This window comes from Mus musculus, chromosome 15, assembly GCF_000001635.26.
Source record: "Mus musculus strain C57BL/6J chromosome 15, GRCm38.p6 C57BL/6J".
Taxonomy (NCBI): Eukaryota; Metazoa; Chordata; class Mammalia; order Rodentia; family Muridae; genus Mus; species Mus musculus.
Genome location: NC_000081.6, coordinates 74095806 through 74110452, shown reverse-complemented (window position 1 = coordinate 74110452; position 14647 = coordinate 74095806).

Genomic DNA, 14647 nt, shown 5'->3' with positions numbered 1-14647 from the left:
AGACAGCAGCTATGGGTTACCCCAAGGTCTGTGTGGTTCAGAAGGGGTAGGAGCTTGCTCATCCTCACCAGGTCTACCTTACTGTTCACCTCTGTATCTGGGGTGCATGATGCTAGGGATGCAAGGCTGATTGTGGATATGCATTGCAAGGCTGTCTGATGATGCACAACTCTGGTGTGAGTGTGTGTGCATGTGCGGTGTGTGTGTGTGTGTGTGTGTGTGTGTGTGTGTGTGTGTTTGTTTGCACACTGCTTGGGCTGGGACACTGCTTAGCTGGGGCACAGCACATCCTGACAGTGTCTCCCTGACACACAAAAGCAAAACGGGTTGGGCAGTCTGACCAGCAGCCTTGGAGGGAAGTCCCGCAGGGTCTGCACAGCTGCTGGACAGCTGGAGCTGAGCTGAGCTGCCAACTTATAGGAGCCCCGGGTGGCCAGCTGATTGGATCCAGCAAGACAGACACAAGGAAGCTTTGGGAGGTACTTTTATCTCCTTCATAATACATTTCTTAAGATACACGGTCAATATTTGTTCAATGCTGAACTTGGGAAACAAACAATGGAAGGAGAAGATTGTCTGTAATTACGGAGACAAACATCAGCAGTTTGGAGATGTGCTGTGTTCTCCTCCCTTCCTTGCTCCTCGTTCCTCTTGTCTATGTTAACAGTGCATGCTGTGGTTGACCTTCTCAGCTTCCGGAGGTCAGGACAATGGCATCTTACCCAACTGTGGTTGCTCACCACACTCACACATTGCAACAGTTTGTCCTGTCCCCTCCTCTGGGTCTCTGCTTCCATGAAATCTCATACCATCTGCCCCTGTGTCTAACAGCCACCTTCCTGTCCAGTCTGCACAGGATGGTGGTGTCATTCCTGCAAGGGCCTCCTGGGGCACAGAGAAGAAAGAGTAGTTCCTGGATGGGCTGAGAGTCTCATGATAAACCTGGCCATTCCTCAACCTTCCTATACCTACTTCTCAGAGGATCAGTGTGGTGGTTTGTGTATGCTTGTCCCAAGGAGTGGCATTATTGGGTGTGGCCTTGTTGGAGTAGGTGTGGCCTTGTTGAAGGAAGTATGTAACTGTGGGGTGGGCAATGAGACCCTCCCCCTAACCATGTGAGAGCAAGTCTTGTCCTAGCAGCCTTCAGATGAAGTTGAAGAACTCTCAGCTCCTCCTGCACCATGCCTGTCTGGATGCCGCCATGTTCCTTCCTTGATGATAATGGACTGAACCTCTGAACCTGTCAGTCAGCACCAATCAATTGTCGTTCTTTATTAGAGTTGCTGTGGTCATGGTGTCTCTTCACAGCAATAAAACCCTAACCAAGACAGTCAGCTTGCTCTCACTCAGACCCCTCCTGTAGGAACACTTCTCTAGAGGCACCCATCCTTACTCCCAGTGTCCTCACACTTCCTAGAAAGTATCTCTCTATGCACCCTGGGATAGCTGGGTCCTCCAGACTCTGCAAGAGAACACACTGACTTCTACGTGTCAGTCCAACACACACACAGTCAGTCTGGTTCATGACATACAGCAGGCGTGGAAGCAGATGATCAAATGAGGAGTGGATTTGTGTCTCTTTAATACCCATCTCTGTATACACATCTCTACACACAACCCTGGCCATCTCTCCAGGACAATCTTGTCAGAAGGGTACCACATGCCATCCCCTGCCCCCTTCCACCTGGTCCCAGGCAGCCTGTCACATGGGCCCCCACAGTTTGCACTGAGCCATGGCTGTTATCATGTTTGGTACTCTTGAGAGTAAATCTATCCTGCTTTTGCTCACATTTGCCGCTATTCCATAATGAACTGTAAACAATTTCTTTTTTACATGCTGGCCACCCATACAATGTCTCTGGGCTACTTTCTGCCCTGTGTCTGTACTTCACAGGTTTTTCTTTTAAAGATTTTGTCTTTTGACCATTAACCCTTTGTCTAAATACATCGCCGAAAATTCCCCCCAGCACCGTGCTCAGGTGGCATTGGGGCAGGGAAATGCGAGCATCTATGCTACCACATCACTGCCAGCGTGAGTCTTGGTGAGCTTCACCTTTTGCCTCCTAACCAAGGTTCCAGGACAGGGCTTTCAGGCTGTGGGTGTTATCTGTGCTGGGTCACAATGGCTGGTCCGTTCCCAACCCAGCCAGCCTTGTGGGAACTGAGTTTAGCATCTAGCTTTATAATGCTTCCCAAATTGTACAAACACTTTGCCTTCTAATTTTAGTTTAGTTGTTTCCCCCCACCCTTGGAACAGCCATGAGGCAGATATTTCCAATTCATTAAACCTCCCACATGTGTTTTAAATTTCATTTCCAAGATAAAAATCCCAAAGACAACACAGAGGATGAGAAGACACATTCATTAAAATGCGGTTGCCTCCCACGCCCTTCTTCAACTCTCTAGATCATTCCTACCCCATACCAGGGCCTTCTGGGAACAGTGCTCTCTCTCTCTTTCTCTCTCTCTCTCTCTCTCTCTCTCTCTCTCTCTCTCTCTGTCTCTCTCTGTCTCTCTGTCTCTCTCTCTGTCTCTCTCTCTGTGTCTCTCTCTCTCTCTCTTTCTGTCTCTGTCTCTCTCTGTCTCTGTCTGTCTCTCTGTCTCTCTCTTTCTCCACAATATCTAACTTAGGCCACAGGTTCATGGGTTAAACAACAGAAACGTACTGAAACATACTCTCTCCCATTCTGGAGGATAGAAGTCCAAGGTCAAGGGGTCAGTGGGCTGGCCCTTGCAAGGTTGCTATCTGAGGACACTACAGTAGTAGCTGCTACTTCCCTATGTCCCTACATGATCATCCTGTGCTTGTCCACAAACAGATTTCTTTGGAGGACACAATTAGCCTGGACCAGGCCTTGCCCCAATTCCCTTATTGGACCCTTCTTTCTTTGAAAGACCCTATCCCAAACCCGTCCTCATTCTGGGGTGCTGAGGGGTTAAACACTTGAAGGGATGAATCTAGAGAGACAGTTCTGTCAAACACCACATATCAGACACTCAGACTGGAGGGTCCCCCTGACACTCCCCCTTTTGGGTTACGTGTGACTAAGAACCCCAAGAAGCACAAGCTTTTGTTTTTTCAAGCCACTGGGTGTGCCCCAGAGCACTGTGGTACAGACAGGGATTTCCAGCCTGGGCTGGTGGGATCCATGGGCAGCTTGGAGAGAAGTCACCTCCTCATCTGTGTCTGTAGAGTGGGATTGATGGTAATTTGGGGAAGGTTAGCCCAGGACCATCTCCCACAGAGGGACAGGGACATGATGGATGAGAGTTCCTTTCCCAGATAGAGAATTTTTTTTTATTTCCCTCCATGTTTGATTCTAAGATTCATATATAGCCATTGGGAAAGTACAGAATAAGGAATAAAGATGTCCCAGACTTACAGCAGTCCCAAGGGCCACATCTCTGAGGAGTCCCCACAGTGTGTGTGTGTGTGTGTGTGTGTGTGTGTGTGTGTGCTGCTAAGAGCTCATCTTGCCTCCCCCTCTCTTCTACTTGAAACTCAGCCTCTTGTGCACAATGACAAAGACCTTTGCCTGGCCAAGCTTTATTCAGTTCCAGAGCCTTCTCCTGGCTCCTCCTCTCAACCTCCTCGAACGCCACTTCGTCAGATTAGCAAGGAGAACCATAGCTGAACACCCTTGGTGTCTGCAATGGTTAATTAGAATACCCAGCTTGATTGAGCTCTGCTCAGGGTATTAATAAAGCATGCTGCTGAGTGTGTCTGTAGGAGCATCCCATGAAGGATGAGCTGAGAGAGAAAACTCACCCTGGACGTGACTCTGAATCCTTACAAAGTCCCATGTTGTCTGGGTTCCCTATTGCCATAGACTCAGGAAGGACCCACAAGCCCGAGCAGATAGCCGGGCCCTGGGGGAGAAGGACTTCAGTCCCTGGGGAGTCATGTTCTTCACTCCACCCCCACGGGTCCTACAGTGACCTGAGCACTTTCTCTGGCTCAGGTGTAACTGATTGTCTCAGCTGGTACCAACTGTAAAGGATGCAGATGCCATCCAGCTGTTTACAGAGCGATAAACTCACGAGTTCTCACTCGTTATTGTGAACTGTCACCTCACCTGTCACTTCTTGACTTTGTCAGAAACTATATGTCATTAAAAACCCCTTAGTGTATCCGGCTCATCCCAGTTCCGGGTCTAGAGCAAGGATGTGCTACCGTTCCAGCTCGTGGCCTTTCACTAATGAGACAATATACACATCCATTCCTCACCTGCAGACCTTGAGCAGTCAGTATTCATGGCCCTTGCTAAAACTAAGGCATGGCGTATTTTTAATTCAACCTATAGGATGTGAGAGTGAATTTCACCCTGCAATTTTCCTTCTGTGTGCCCTGAGTTCTGGGTCCTCCCGTTGGGCTGTCTGGTGCTTATCTGCAGCTTAAGCACCCTGTCCTTCAGTATCTGCTGTCCATCACTGCTTCCATACTGCTAAGAGTGAGAGCGACTTCCTGTTTGGCTCCTGCTCCTGCTCCTGCTCCTGCTCCTGCTCCTGCTCCTGCTCCTGCTCCTGCTCCTGCTCCTGCTCCTGCTCCTGCTCCTGCTCCTGCTCCTGCTCCTGCTCCTGCTCCTGCTCCTCCTCCTGCTCCTGCTCCTGCTCCTGCTCCTCCTGCTCCTGCTCCTGCTCCTGCTCCTGCTCCTGCTGCTCCTGCTCCTGCTCCTGCTCCTGCTCCTGCTCCTGCTCCTGCTCCTGCTGCTCCTGCTCCTGCTCCTGCTCCTGCTGCTCCTGCTCCTGCTCCTGCTGCTGCTCCTGCTGCTGCTCCTGCTCCTGCTCCTGCTCCTGCTCCTCCTCCTGCTCCTGCTCCTCCTGCTCCTGCTCCTGCTCCTCCTGCTCCTGCTCCTGCTCCTCCTCCTCCTCCTCCTCCTCCTGCTCCTGCTCCTGCTCCTGCTGCTGCTCCTGCTCCTGCTCCTGCTCCTCCTGCTCCTGCTCCTCCTCCTCCTGCTCCTCCTGCTCCTGCTCCTGCTCCTGCTCCTCCTGCTCCTGCTCCTCCTCCTCCTCCTGCTCCTGCCCCTGCCCCTGCCCCTGCCCCTGCCCCTGCCCCTGCCCCTGCCCCTGCCCCTGCCCCTGCCCCTGCCCCTGCCCCTGCCCCTGCTCACTGGTACAACTCCTTTTACATCCTCCAAGTTTTAACACTGACATTTGCTTCTGCCCCCAGACCAGGTGCCCCAAGCCAGGCTCTATTTCAGGGATGTTCTTAGAAGGGGAAAACCAAACTCCAGGTGGACACCACAGCATTGGCTGATCTACCGTGTCAACTTGGTTGGATTAATAAATGGCTCCGTGGTTACCCGTACTCACTGGTTTTCCAGAGATCATGAGTTCAATTCCCACACCCTGCAGCTCATATCCATCTGTAACTCCAGATACAGGGAGATCTGATATCCTCTCTTGTCCCCCAAAGGCACTTCACATACATGCCATGCATGACACACATATGCAGACAAATAAAAATAAAATTAAAAAAAAAGAAACACTTAACAACTATGTCTAGGCTATACCCTATGCAGTATGGGGGTGGGAGGGCGGTCAGTAGAGAGAGCTTTAAATTCTGCCCAACATGCAATCATAAAGTACTTAAAACATTATAGGATATTTTTCATTTATTTCTCCTCTATCAGTCACCATCCATCATGAAATTTGTAAATAACAATATTCCCATGCCAGTGTGAAGAGGTTGGACACACGTGTGCCGCTTGTCTTATGTCAACTCAACACACAAACCAGAGCAGTAGTTCTCAACCTGTGGGTGGAGACCTCTTTGGGAGTCAAACAACCCTTTCACCAGATTTGCATATCAGGTATCGACATTATGATTCATAACAGTAGCAAAATTACAGTTATGAAGTAGCAACAATAATAATTTTATGGTTGGGTAGGGGTCACCACAGCATGAGGTGTTATTAAAGGGTCCAAGCATTAGGAAGGTTGAGAAGCACTGACCTACAATCATCTGAAAGGAGGGAGAGTCAATCAAGAAAATTCCTCCATGAGACCCGGCTGTAGGCAAGCCTGAACAGCATTTTCTTAATTAGTGGTCCAAAGGAGAAGGCTCAGCCCATAGTGGGTGGTGCCATTCCTGGGTTGGTGGTCCTGGGTTCTATAAGAAAGCAGGCTGAGCAAGCCATGGGGAGCAAGTCAGTAAGCAGCATCCTTCCATGGCCCCTTCCTGCATCAGCCCCTGCCTCCAGGTTCCTACCCTGTTTGAGTTCCTGTCCTGACTTCCTTCGATGATGGACTACCATGTGGAAGTGTAAGCCACGTAAACCTTTTCCTCTACAACTTGCTTTTGGTCATAGTTTCTCAGCGCAGCAATAGAAACCCTAAGACAACACCTGAAGAGAATTAATGAGACATTTTTTGATGTATCCCTGAAGGCATTTCCAGACATGATTGACTGGGGCAGATTATATATCTTGAATATGGAGACACCATTGATGGGCTGGGGTCTTGGACTGAATAAAAGGGAATGGCTGACTGTACACAGTGTTCCCCTTTCTCTGCTTCCTGACACACCCAGACATGAACAAGTATCCTCCCCGGCATCAGGCAGGGGGTGGACAGGACATCTGTCTACAACCATGATGGACGGCACCCTCATGTTGATAAAATGAAACCTTCTTTTAAGTTTCTTCTTGTCAGATCTTGGGTCACAGCAATGAGGAAAAGTGACAGAGATATGGTTCTAAGGAAGGAGGTGGAGGCCGTCTTCTTTGTAGGTTGCAAGGGCTCCATTCTCTATGGCTGTCACCTCATCATCCCAGAGACACTGCAGACAAACCCTGCACACTCAGGCTCTATTTTCTCCCTATTGCTGGTCTGTTGTCTGAGACCTCCTCCCCTTCCTCCTCCTTCTCCTCCTTCTCTTCCTTTCTCCTTCTCTTTCTTCTTTTAGACAATTATTCTTGCATGTGATGGACAGGCACCGGGGCCTGCAGGTGGAAGAGAAAAGACCATTTTGTGGAGTGGTTCTCTCCTCCCACCTGTACATGGGTCCTGAAGGTTGTACTCAGATTGTCCAGCTTGAAAGCAAGAGTTTTTACCTGCTAAGCCACGTGGATGCCCCCCACCTTCTGCTTGTTTGCATGGTTCTGCAGATTCCTGTCACCTTGTGCCATCTTATCCCTCTTGCCTTTCACATCCCAGGTGTTTTCTCCCAGCACTCGGTTGTATGTATGACATGGGGTTCCCTCCATCTAGAAGCCCCCAACTCCCACTGGAAAGGGCCCCACCCTGTGTTCTTCCCTAAGCTGTCTACTCTGCCCTCTGCTCTGGCCAGTTCAGCACTCTCCTCTACAGATTCACATTCTCTGTTGTTTCCCCAGAGAACACACTTCCTAAGAGACAAGCAAGATGATCCCTATTCGCTCGCTGTCCCACGGTGAGCAGAGTCCATGGGACATGAGGGGCCTTGGGTGAGTCTTTGCTCCACGTTGGATGTTAATGGAATCCACCAAGGTGCAGCGGCTTCAGAGAGAACAGCCACCAGTGTGCTTCATCTCCTTGCAGATGACTCTCCTCTCTCTTGGAAGTCCCTTATCACTGCCACTACTATTTTCTGTCCTGCTGCTGGACAACTTTATGACCTTGTTATAAGTCTGGATTTGCCCCACGGGGCACTGCACATGCCCTTCCTTTTCAAGGCTGTTTCACTCGGGCTTGAAAAGAAGGTTCATACATTCCGTGCTGGTTCATCTTCCCCTCCTCCCAAGTCCTGCTTAGCTCTTGGACCCCTGGAGGCATTGTAGTGTCCCTTATCTATTTTCTCACAATGATAGCCTTGCATCTCTGAGCTCTGTGCTCTTAAGTGTTCTGAGCCTGACTCCTACACTGCAACATCATGATAGGGCCACAGCACATTCCAGAGCCTGGGTGCTGAACTGGGACGACCATCTAGTGCTCACTGGGTTCTTCTGGATTTCCTATCCTGTGGCTTCTTTGGGGCTAGCTTCCTCTGACCTTAGGTGCTTCTGGGACATTTGCTTCTATCTTTTGTGCTGCTGGTCCCTTGAGTGTCCTAATAATGTATTTGCACGGGGAATTCAAGGATGGGGTGATAGTGTATGCCTCCTCTATGCTTTCTCCGAACAGGCTTTTTGGTCAGCTGGATACTGAGAATCATGCTGACTTGACATGGTCATAAAGACAGGTGGGTTCTGTGAGGGTCTTGTGCTTACTGGCCATGCACAAAGGTCTTCTCTCTGGGATCTGCCTAGCTTGGGCTACCATGAGAGGCTGCTGCCTGAGTTGTGGCCACCATGCTTCCTGCAGTGTGCCTGCAGGATGCTTGGCTTCTGTTGTAAACCCTCCAGACTGTGTGAAAACCTGGGATCTGGTGGCCGGACCCTGGAGAACTGTCCAGGAAGGTTGACCCACGTGTAACTCAATGATGACCCTTGTGTCTATCTTGGCATTTACCTCTGCCATTCCTGTTTCCTGTGGGGCTCTTGCCTCCCTTGGATCCCAGGAGTAGGTTTGCTACCACAGGTCCTGGTCTGGTCTGTAGCTTCCTCCTGTTTTTTTTAGGTCAGCTCCCCACTCGCTCTGTTCACTGCCTCCCAGAAATTCATTTAAACCTCTTAGTCATTGTTGTGAGGATTAAAATGTAATTGTGTATGCAAAGCACGGGAAAGCTTACCTGCCACAGAGGCATGAATACTGGCATTTATCATCACCCAACTAAGCAATGTCCTCAAGACTCAAACCCTTCGTCAAGAAGTCTGTGCTTAGGACCACAGCTGCTGATCCCAGCATCTAGCACAGTCCCCAGCCCTCTGTGAGACAATGCCACACAGCCTGCCCTGTGTTGAACCCATTGAATATGGGAGAATGGTCCCTCACAGGACACCAGCCTCTCCAAATTCTGGGCACTGGCATAGTGATAGAGAGCTTCTGGGCACATCTGCCTGGTGGTCCATCATTCTTCTCTTTTTCCTTCTCATGGCTGGGACATACCCCTTAGCTGTGCTCCCAAGAAAGGGCAAAGGATAGGTGGGCAGTGCCAGCTAGAGACATCCTTGGAGAACACAGCTCATTCCCATTTAGGGGACTCATGAAGGTCTGCTGAAGGGCAGGCAAATGAGGCTGGGGCTGTGCAGGGACAGATGAGCATGAGGTTCTTAGCTAGGACTGCTCTTGGCTATCTTGGAGGCTGAACTGCTGGCATTAGGGGATATTTCTGATTCTAAGGACTTCCCATGCTCTCTGAGCCATGATTCCCTGCCTTAGCCACTGCCCTCCCCAATACTATGTGGAACAAAGACTAGTTTCTAGTCATCTCATACAACAAAGGTAATGTCACTAAGGTCACAGCTGTGTAGACTGTTACAATCTTCCAGACACCACAGGTGGCACTTAGGCACCATAGTAGACTCAGGGCGGGAGCCAGGTTCACACAAACATGGGACAATGCATTCTGCCAACCTCTTGAGGGGATAACTCTCTTGCAATAGAGTTCTATATAAGAGCTCAGGCTAGCCTGATGTTTGACTGCAGGCTAGAGGCCCTAGTAGAAGCCACAGCAGTGCAGCTCACCCTCCCCCACACACCCCCTTCCCTGCCCTGAGTGACCACGTTTCTGTGTGTGACATTTAGTTGCTTGGGGTATAGCCATGACAGCCACTCTGGACACTAGCCATGATGACTTGCAAGGCTAGAATGGGTGTGACATTGCCTGTGGGGCTACAGCCATTGTCACCTGGCTCTGCCTTGTTTAAATCTCTTAGTCAGCTTGGCAGTGGTCCAGAAAGAGGCCAGAAGCTCACTGAATTCTTCAAAGCCCTGTCCATCCAATGGTCCCAGAGGATCCTGTTTTCTCCCCACATAGAAAAGACCTGAGCGCTGTTGCAGCTCATATAAATGAGTGCAGAGATAAATGGCTTTTTCCTGCCCCATCGTTCTCCAAGAACAGGCAGCTCAGGTCTGTTCCCACTGACCACTCACCCACTTGGCTACCTGGAGTAACTACTAAGGCTGATATTTACGGAGTCACAGGCTACATATTCATCATGGGAAATTGCATTATTAGGAACCCACCTGGATCTCACCACAGCCGTATGTGGGAGGAACTCTTGGCAGCCAGGACCCTGGTGGGGAGACAAAGAATGGGGAAGTTCAGGAGACACCACAAGACTGGGCAGCTGGATCAGTGGAGCCAGGGCAGACGCCTATGTGATGCTTAATCTTAACTGACAGTTCGCCTGGACTTTAATTCACCATGGAAACTCACTCCTGGATATCTCTCTCTGAGGGTATTTTCAGAACAATTTAACTGAAGAAGGAAGACCATTTGGAATGTGGGTGGCACCATCCCCTGGGCTGGGGTCCTGGTCTGCATAGCAAGGAGAAAGTGAGCTGAGCCCCAACATTTATCTCTGCTTCCAGCAGAGGACACAATGTGACCAGTTATCACCTGCTGCAGACACAATGTGACCAGTTATCACCTGCTGCAGACACAGTGTAACCAGTTGGCTTCTGCCACCCTTCCTTCCCAGCCAGGATAGACTTCTCAAACTGTGAGCCATAATAAACCCTTCCTTCTGTAAGTTGCTTTAGGAGGTCTTTTGTCAAGCCATGAGAGATGTACCCAACCCATGTACACACTGAGTTGTACTGCCTCCAGTCAGAGACCATGGAGCTAGGCCAGTACTAGCATATGACAGCAATTGCACTTCCACCCACTCTGAGCCTTAGTATTCACCCCAGACTCAGGCTCTGCTCCCCAGAGTCCTATCTTACTTATGTGGTTATTACCAGAGCAATATGGCACCTGTGTTTCCTCTGTTAGGGTCACGTGTTACTAGCTGTCCCTTGTGCCTGAAGGATGCATCCTGTCCCCAGAGTGAAGGATAATTCCTCCTCAGAGGAACCCTACCAGTGTAGGCCAAGAAAAGAGCCACTCGGAGTTAGGCAGCAGATTCGTTATCCAGGTCTGTGTGATCTATCTAAGTAGCCTGAACTCTAAGATTCCACTGATCCATCCTTCAGCTGGTATTGCCACCACTGACAACTTCTGATGAGGTCACTTATACAAGGCACTGCATCTAAATTTATAGAGCATTCCTCACCCAAGAAACTCTGTTCTTGGTGGTATTGCCCATGACCCTGTCTGGGGAGGGGATGTGGGCATCAGGGACCCTGGGTGACCTTGAGTGATCCTGGACTTGCATCTCAGTTTGACAACATGGAATTATGTTGGACAACTTGAACACTTGCTGGGGAAGGAGACATTTCATATTGTCCCTGGGCTGAAAGGGTCAGACATTCACCTGCATCTGCCACATGCTGCAGGTTACCAGTCCTTGCTGTAGCACGCTACTGTGTGCAGGGCCCATTCATTGTTTGGCAGTGCAGGAAACTGAAGCTGGGCAAACCCATGGAATTACCCAAGGTCACATTGATGAAGGACTGTCTCTCTACAGATTCAAAGAGCCATAAATCAGGGGAAAACGATAAGGATCAAAGCTACATAAATGAGATGAGTCACGGCCTTTTATCTTTATCAGCTACTTGCCTGGAGTAAAACCTGCCTCTCAGAGTTTTTGTGAAAAAACTCTATGATCCATCAAATAAGAATGTGCCTCGCACATGTAAGGCCATGCAGTAGAGAGTTAGCTGATGTTTAGGGACCAAAGTCTAATGAGGACTGATTTAAGGCAATTTTAGGGCAATAAAAAGGAATATGGCCATTTTCGCTGAGGAGCAGGGATCAGGAGTTTATGGAGCAGAGAACTGAAATAGAACTTAGTGAAGGAGGAGAGCGGAGTGGCCTGAAGGCTCAGAGCACAGCGTTTTCTAGAATAACTAGATTCACTGGACGGGGGAGTGCTTTGAGAATAGAGGGCTGAATACCTTGGACTCTCCGCTGCAGAAAGCCACCGTGTGTGGGATGGCTTGTATATGCTCTGCCCAGGGAGTGGCACTATGAGAGGGTTTGGCTCTGTCGGAGTAGCTGTGGCCTAGTGGAGTAGGTGTGTCGCTGTGGGCATGGGCTTTGTCCTAGCTTCCTAGAAGTCAGACTTCTGCTAGCAGTCTTCAGATGAAAATGTAGGACTCTCAGCTCCTCCTGTACCATGCCTGCCTGGATACTGCCATGTTCCCACCTTGATGATAATGGACTGAACCTCTGAATCTGTAAGCCAGCCCCAATTAAATGTTGTTCTTATAAGGGTTGCCTTGGTCATGGTGTCTGTTCACAGCAGTAAAACCCTAAGACATGAGGGAATCCAAAGCCCAAGGTGTCGATGAGGCCATTCCTGGGTGTTTTCCATATAGGTTGGGACTGCCATTTTCTGAGTCTAGACACTTCAGGGTCAACGGATCTAACAATTTTCTCACAACCATGAATGGCTAGCATTTCTATCTCTTGCACACCCCCACAGCTGGCCTCTTGGGCATCAGGATGTGTTCTTACTGATTCCAACAGACCAGGGCTGAGGGTGCCTCATGTTAGTATCACTGCAAAGATCTCAGAGGTCATTGAGGTCCAAAAGAAGTGTCAGTGATCAGGAGGAAAAAAATCCCATCCCACTTCTACTTATGGGAGCATAGTAAGAGTAGTGAGGCCTGGGATTACTCGCCTAATACTCAAGACAAAACAAATGCCAGGAATCTACAGAAGGAAGGAAAGCAACTATCCATAGATAGTGATGGTCAGGCAGTAAAGACTGATCCCAGAAGAAATACATAGACAGGCAGATCTGCCCTCATCTACCCTACCCACCTGAAGGACACTCTTAATGAAGCACAAGAAAGGGAACCAATCAGAAGCGAGAGGCTTTTCAAGGTTTTCAAGTATGAGTTTGTAGGGTAGAGACACAGAGCGCAGTGAGCCATGCACAGAGAGGTTTTGTTCCCTGTGAACAGGTGCAGGGCATAGCGGCCAAGCTGCACGATGCCAGGGTTCCCAGAGTGAGTGCTTCTGCCCCCTAGCTTGAAACCCAGCACATTTGGTAGGTGTTCCAAGGGCTCTGAAAGAAATTCTAGCTCCTACCTTAGAGAGCCAAAAATAAGAAGAGAGACAATAGAAATAATCCAGACCTAGACAACCTAACACACTCACAGAGTCAGATTCTTTCAAGATATCTAACAAACTCCAGCACTCAAGAAAGCTGGGTGCATAGGTTTGCCTGTGAATAGCTGCTGGGAGGAGCTTGAAGCTTTGGTTCTCATCCAGGAGAAAGACAATCCAGTGACACGCACGGATTTGGAGGACACAGAATCATGGAAAAGCAGGGAGACTGTCGCAGAACAGGACCCATGGGTTCATGTATGGAAGTGAGATGCTGAGACCACGAGGAAGGGAATGCCATGCTAACAGCTAGGTCTCAACAATATAGGTAAGCTGTGATACGAAAGTCTCCAGGCAGAATTACCAATAGGTGAGCCACAAGAAAAGGAAGGGAGGAAAAACCTGGCAAGCCTGCAGACACCGCAAACTGAATGAAGCAAAACATAATAAATCATTAAATCTGAAGGTAGTTTTGGTGGGTAGAGTTTTGTGTAGCCTCTCTGTGGGAATAATATCAGCTGTCTGATAGCTGGTAATTGTGATTATAGCACATGAGTGTGTTGGGCAGAGACAGAGGGAGCATGCTTGGGGGAATGGTGGGAAGCTCTGGCAATTAAAAACAAATCCCACAAACCCAAGCACATTTAAAAAAACAAGGAGAAATACATACATTACATCACCATCATCAACGTTATCATCACCATCACGAGGAAATTATCACCACCACCATCACTACCATCACAATCACAGCCATCATCACCATTTCCATCACCATCACCGTCACAGTCACAGCCACCATCACCATCATCATCATCAATGTCACCGGCACCGGCACCGGCACCATCTTCACCATCACCTTTGGATCTACCCTCACCATCACTATGACATAAAGGGAAAAAATTTAAATACGTTACTTGGGAGAAAGAGTGTTACAAAAATCCAAGATAAGAATAATCACAAAACCTTATTTATGCAAGCTAGAAGACAACAGAAGGGTACTTTCAAGTGTGAAAAAAAAGTGGGAAAAGAAAAACCCTGTCAATCTAGAAATCTATATACAGTGGAAACCTTTCAGAAACAAAATCACTCTGAAATTCTGTAGACGAAGGAACAATGGCACCTCAAGAACTGCCACAGGAAGTCCTGAGGGTAGAGGGGGACGCTAACGCCAGATGGAAACGAGTCTGAACAGAAAGGAGAATGCCGAGAACGGAAAATGAGGGCCATAAAGGGTTCTCTAAAATTATTTCAAAGTGAATTCACTATCTGAAGTGAAAGTCATGAGGTACCATGGGGCCAGAACACAGAGCTGTCAAGTGTGTGGCAAGAAGTTAGACGATAAGGAGAAACTGATGGGGCCTCTCTATTACACTGAACACCTTCTCTAGTACATGGAGTGCCATGTTGTCTGAAGGTGAGTTTTGGTAAACGAGACCCAAGTGTGGCAAACATCGGGTCAACAGATATCAAAAGAGAAAGAATTGGGGCCAAGAAAGTCACTGGAGGGAGATGATGACCTCCTAAGAACATGCAACAGAAAGAGAGACAGATTAACCCAACCCAAACAAACAGCAAGTCATAGATTCAAAGCCAGCCTCACAGAGGAAAGCATTTTCAACAAGGCAC